The sequence below is a fragment of the Podarcis raffonei genome, chromosome 8 (genome assembly GCF_027172205.1).
Source record: "Podarcis raffonei isolate rPodRaf1 chromosome 8, rPodRaf1.pri, whole genome shotgun sequence".
Taxonomy (NCBI): domain Eukaryota; kingdom Metazoa; phylum Chordata; class Lepidosauria; order Squamata; family Lacertidae; genus Podarcis; species Podarcis raffonei.
In genome coordinates, this window is record NC_070609.1 from 88,383,020 (window position 1) to 88,388,945 (window position 5,926).

A 5,926-nucleotide genomic window follows, 5' to 3' on the forward strand; every position below is an offset into this window, starting at 1 on the left:
ACTAAGTAGCACTCATGTTTGACTGCAATTTCCCTCAACGATAAACTATGTGTAACACATTTCTTTGAAGGCCTCACTTACCATATCTCAAAAATGCATGATGCTACATAATACTAATACTGAAAAGGATGTTACATCTGTCTTTCAGAAACAGCAAGGAAATAAATGAAATTAAAATAATTGTTTTAGGAAAGAGGAGGAGAGGACGACCAGCTGCAAAGGAGGAGAGATTGCCTGTCCTTCGAACAGCTTGACAGAAGCTGCAAGTCTTTCTTCAACAAGCTGGAACAGAGCAGAGCATCTAATACCAAGCAAAAACAGAAACCTTTCCCCTTCAACGTACAAAGTGCAGTTAAGAAAGTAAACCAGAAGGGGGCACTGCACTCCAACAGAAGACGCAACACACTTTGTGGGATCCCCCACATTTGTTTTAGGACTGATATTATTATTCATTTCATTTCTATATCACTTTATATACACCCATATTTTTCCATGTATAAGACAGCCCCATGTATAAGATGGCCCCTATTTTTTGAGCCCAAAATTAAGAAACATTTAATTGCAACATTCTGTGTATAAGACGACCCCCAATTTTAAACTTTAAAAAATTGGGAAAGAATATAGTCTTATACATGGAAAAATAACAGTAAATTATATATTTTTAAGAAAAAATCTCAAAGCACTTGATAACACATTAAAACATCAAACAAAAAAATCCAGAATAAAACATTACTGGATGAAGCTACGTATAAAGTATGCATTCAGAGCAGCATAATTAACAGGGAACTAAAATATTATCTTAACGATTTCAAAATAAAACATTACAAAGGCTGTCAACTGCAGAAGGCACATTTAACGCAGCGAAGTTAACCAATTATCTCAAACATTTCAAAGAAGAACATTACTAAAGGAAGTCAATCATGTCCCTCTTTTTCTCCGTCCCTCCTCTCCTTATTTTTTTGCTTTTTGGAGGTGACAGAGATTGCTTAACATTGCTTTAATAAGATTGCTTGCAATAGGCTACTAATTGCTAGATTCTGGGAATTCTTACAGGGTGTGCCATTGATCACATGGTGTAAAAAAATCAATGTATGGCTGATAGAAAAACTAATCACTGAACTAGAAATAGCAAGGAGAATGAAACAAAAAGGCCTTTATTATGTGCAGCGCAAGAGAGGAGAATTAGGGATCTCCGCTATATTACTGAACATTTTGGTTGCTGCGATTGGAAATATAAGTAACCTTTTTAAAAAATATATTTTTTTAGGAATTTAAACAAAACATATCATCCTTAATTCCCCCCCCCCATTTCCCCCATAACCCCCCCTCCCCGCCTGACTTCCCTCAGTTCCAATCTCTTGTTTTCTCTATAGATGCTATTCTCTGCATGTTACAAAATTGTATGAATCCTTAATTTATCTGACTGGTTATTATCAATAAAAAGTTTGTGAGTGTTTATCCAAAGCCTGCCAAGGAGTCCAGTTCACTTTATTGCTTCTTTAAATACTTTGTAAAAGGTTCCCATTCCTCTTTAAAGTCACAGTTATCCTTGTCCCGTAATTTGTGTCTCAATTTTGCCAGTTCTGCATAGTCCATCGGTTTCTCTTGCCATAGTTCTTTCGTTGGGGTTTCCTTGTTCTTCCATCCTCTCGCCGCCGTTGTCACATACATGAAGATATCTGTCAGCTTCCTCGGCAGGTCTTTCCATACAATCCGCAACACAAATGCTTCAGGTTTCTTAGCAAATGTTAGATGGAACGTTTTCTTCAATTCATTGTATATCATTTCCCAAAAATTTTTAATTTCATTACAATCCCACCACATGTGGTAAAATGTCCCCTCCTTTTCCTTACACTTCCAACACATGTTTGAGCTAGTTTTATACATTTTCCCTAGCTGCACTGGAAAGATAAGTAACTTAAGGGATGCTCCAGAGAGCAGGACCCAAAGCAATGGATTCAAGAAAGGAGATCTGGAAGATCTTTATGGTGGTAAAAGATGTTTGACTGTGGAACCGACTCTCTTCTTCTTTCATTCGAGGTTTTTAAAAAGATGTTGAATGGCTACCTGCCCATATTGCAGGGGGCTAAATTCAATGTCCCCTGAGGTCCTTTCCAACTCTACAATTCTGAGATTCCTCCAATGGGAGGAAATAGTTGTGGTAGTGGGAGTCTGATATAGCAGCAGAGGTAGACTTCCCTCTCCCCCAAGCCACCCAACTGATAATATTGTGCTTTTTGCCTCACAAACCTTCCTGCCACCCCCCCCCCCCGTAGATCACCTGAAAATTGCTGGTGATTCTTCTGCCTGTTGCAGCAGTTGTATGTATGCCCTAGCTGTATGCATCTAGCTGTATGATTTTAACTGAATTCAAATTTGCTTCTTTTATTGGTTACGCTGTATCTTATTGTATTACTATTTGCATTCCACAGAATTCAAACTGCAATGCAATAAAATGCGTATGGTTGGCATTCGTCTGTCCTGGCAGACAATGGGGGTGCACCTTTGGGGGTGAGACTGAGCTGTTGGAAGGTTGCGGCGCTTGCTGTGGCTGCAGGGACCAATATGGGAGAGACATGTTTTGTTGCAGCTGGGGCAGGTGAAGGTGTCCCATGGTGCTGCACCATGGTGTCTCTTTTCTCTCTTTTTAAAAATATAATATTTATTAAATTTTCCAATTTAACAATCCAATAAAAACCACATTAAAACATTCCAAATTATAATACAATTTTAAAAAGCCAAATATTCAATGCCAAATTATCTCTTTTGGGTGACTTCTCATGCTCTGAAGTTTGGGGAGTGATGATCTAATATCATACTGCATTTCTTAATTAGTCCAACTAGTCCAAATAAACACATTTCCGATGTTGATCATTCATTTTTAGCAGCCTCTGAATTAGTTTAGCAAGCGGGCAGGTTAGTCCATTGTAGTTCTGTGTGAAATATTTTTAGTTTTCTTCTTCTTTATTTTTCTGTTGTAATCCAAAATCCTCTAAGACGCCACTTTTGATTTCTGCACACAAGGGCAAATCTCAGTACGTCACATCCAAGACAAAGGGAGATCTAGACTTCCACCATTAGCACTGGGAAAATATCTCAGATTCCCTTCTGTGATCTCGTTCCAGCTGCTAACTAGCCGATACATGGTGTGTTTTTTCTCTGCACTCCTCCCAGTGGTCATTCATCCTCTGGTCACTGCTATGCATACATGACCTGTCTGTCTCCAGCCACCTCGGACGTCTGTAGGGGATTCCAACATGGCAGGGTTAGTCTTGCCAGCCTTCGTGTCATGATATCTTTGTAATGCAGAGGTGTTCTGCCAACTGGCCTAAATGCCTAAACTCAGCTCCCCATAGAATTCCTTGGGAATTCTGCCATCATGTGAACATGACCAGGCCAGCATAGATGTCGCTGAGACAGGACTGCAAACATGTTGGGAATGTGGGCTTGGGAGAGCACATCTCTGTTTGACACTCTCCTGCCATGTTGATGCCCAAAATCTTCCTGACTCAGCGCATGTGGAAGGCATTGAGGCATCGCTCCTGATGGTTGTAAGTTGCCCGTGACTCACTTCCATAAAGCAGTGTGCTTAAGATGCACAATATTAGAAATAAAGGAAGCAATTAAAATGCAATTAAAAATACAATTTAATGTAGACATGCCATGGGTCACCTGAATGAAGCTTAGGGACCCCACTAATGGTCCACAGACTGCCAGTTTGGGATTGCCTGGTACATAATTTAAATCAGTATGTATTGTGCAACTTTCCAGGCGCTGTTTTTAAAAGAAATCAAAGAAGTATATTGCATCTACCTTTGCCAGCCTGTGCCCTCTAGATGAAGGAGCGTCTCCACCCCCATCATTCAACCCGGACAATGAGGTCCAGCGCCGAGGGCCTTCTGGCGGTTCCCTCGCTGCAAGAAGCCAAGTTATAGGGAACCAGGCAAAGGGCCTTCTCAGTAGTGGCACCCGCTGTGGGGAACGCCCTCCCACCAGATGTCAAAGAGAAAAACACCTGACATTTAGAAGACATCTGAAGGCAGCCCTCTTTAGGAAAGCTTTTAATGTTTAATAGACTATTGTATTTTAATATTCTGTTGAAAGCCACCCAGAGTGGCTGGGGAAACCCAGCCAGATGGGCAGAGTATAAATAAATTATTATTATTATTATTATTATTATTATTATTATTATTATTATTAATTTAAACTAGAATACCCATCAGCCCCCGTGCTGGCTGGGCCAATGGGAGTAGGTTGGCAAAGCCTGGTCTAATAGTTTGCAAGTGATTCATCGCATGTGGAATGAACCTCTGGCCAGCCCATCAATGCTCGCTAAGACCCCACCATCTGCCCCTCCTGCTTAGTCACTCAGCGCTCCAGGTGCCTTTTCCACACAGAAACTGCACCAGGATTCCAAACATAGCCGAGTTCATCCTTTTGCCCTCTCACTGCAGTTTATTTTCCTGCCCTGCTGAACAAAGCTGTTTCAACATCCACTTTTGATGCTTTTTAGATTCATCAACCTGACAGCAGACGGGGTCATGTCTGGTTGCTGGTGTCTTGCTTCTGTATTTCTGACTTTCTCTCTCTCTCTCTCCCCTAAAAAGAAAAACTCTTGGTTCAAAGCTGGAATTCTTTCCCTTACTTATTAAATATAAAAAATAAGAAGTGACCCCAGCTTCCAGTGAAAGAAGGATAATAATAATGCTGATTTAAATTATGTATATCCTGCTTTTTAAAACAGCCAAAAACGTGAATACAGTGGTACCTCAGGTTACAGACACTTCAGGTTACAGACTCCACTAACCCAGAAATAGTACCTCGGGTTAAGAACTTTGCTTCAGAATGAGAACAGAAATTGTGCAGTGGCAACAGGAGGCCCCATTAGCTAAAGTGGTACCTCAGGTTAAGAACAGTTTCAGGTTAAGAACAGGCCTCCAGAATGAATTAAGTTCTTAACCCGAGGTACCACTGTAATAGAAATATACTAATATTATATATGAAATGCAGAGCACACATACCCTGGGCTAACAGAAAACACTTCCACTGAGCCTAATTTCATCAGGGAGGGGTGACTCTAGGGGCCCCAAGGACGGCTTCTGGGGGCAGATATGGACCCACAGGCACCACACCTGGGTGGGCCCTGCCTCCCGGGGGCTAGACGAGGGTGGCTGTAGAAGGTGGAAGAGTTAAGCTGTCATTCCGCCATCTCTCCTTGCAATGAGGCTTCCTCACTTAGACTTTTCTGTTCCAAGGGACGAGGAGCTCTCTAGCTTTACAGCCCATTAAATCACTGGTCCACCCCCTCCACACCCCGGCCAGGCTCCGGCCATGATGAGCAGGTGCAACGGATATGGCTGATTCAGCATTAGCTAAACCCTCCTCTCCCCCCACCAAAGCCAGGCTTTAGATGCCTTCTTGAAAGGAGCATTGATTTATTGCACAAAGAGGAGGAAATTAAATGGGGAAGGGACAGATGGTGCCGGGCCGGGGGGGGTGGGGGAGGCGCCATCGGCCGCTGCAGGGAAGCAGGATGTGAAGAAGCCATCTTTTCATCCTCGTTTTTAAATAGTATTGATTTCTTGGTTGCATGGTAAAATCGTTTGTAGCCTCTTATACACAAAAAGAAGAAAACACCCCTCCCCCCCCAGGATCTTTCCTCTGATCCTGTGGACATGGGGAGATACAATGGGCCACAGATTAAACACACACACACACACACACACACACACACACACACACACACTGACACCAGCAGTCTCTGCAAGGGCGAAGAACATCAGACAAGGCCAGTGGCCCATCTGGTCCAGAATCCTGTTCTCCCAGGGGCTGACCAGGTGCCCCAATGAGAAACCTGCAACAGGATCCAAGCACAAGAACCTTCTCCCTTCCTGTGGTTTGCAGCAACTAATATTCAGAAGCATTT

General features: G+C 42.4%; 1 long non-coding RNA gene across 1 annotated transcript; it reads right to left on the reverse strand.

The window, feature by feature from the left end:
* Nucleotides 1-831: 831 nt before the first annotated feature.
* On the reverse strand, nucleotides 832-2,209 carry LOC128420059 (uncharacterized). Its single transcript, XR_008331961.1, has 2 exons — nucleotides 1,919-2,209; nucleotides 832-1,242 (listed from the first exon to the last, which is right to left on the reverse strand). It is a non-coding gene; the product is annotated as an uncharacterized LOC128420059 (long non-coding RNA).
* Nucleotides 2,210-5,926: the final 3,717 nt, after the last annotated feature.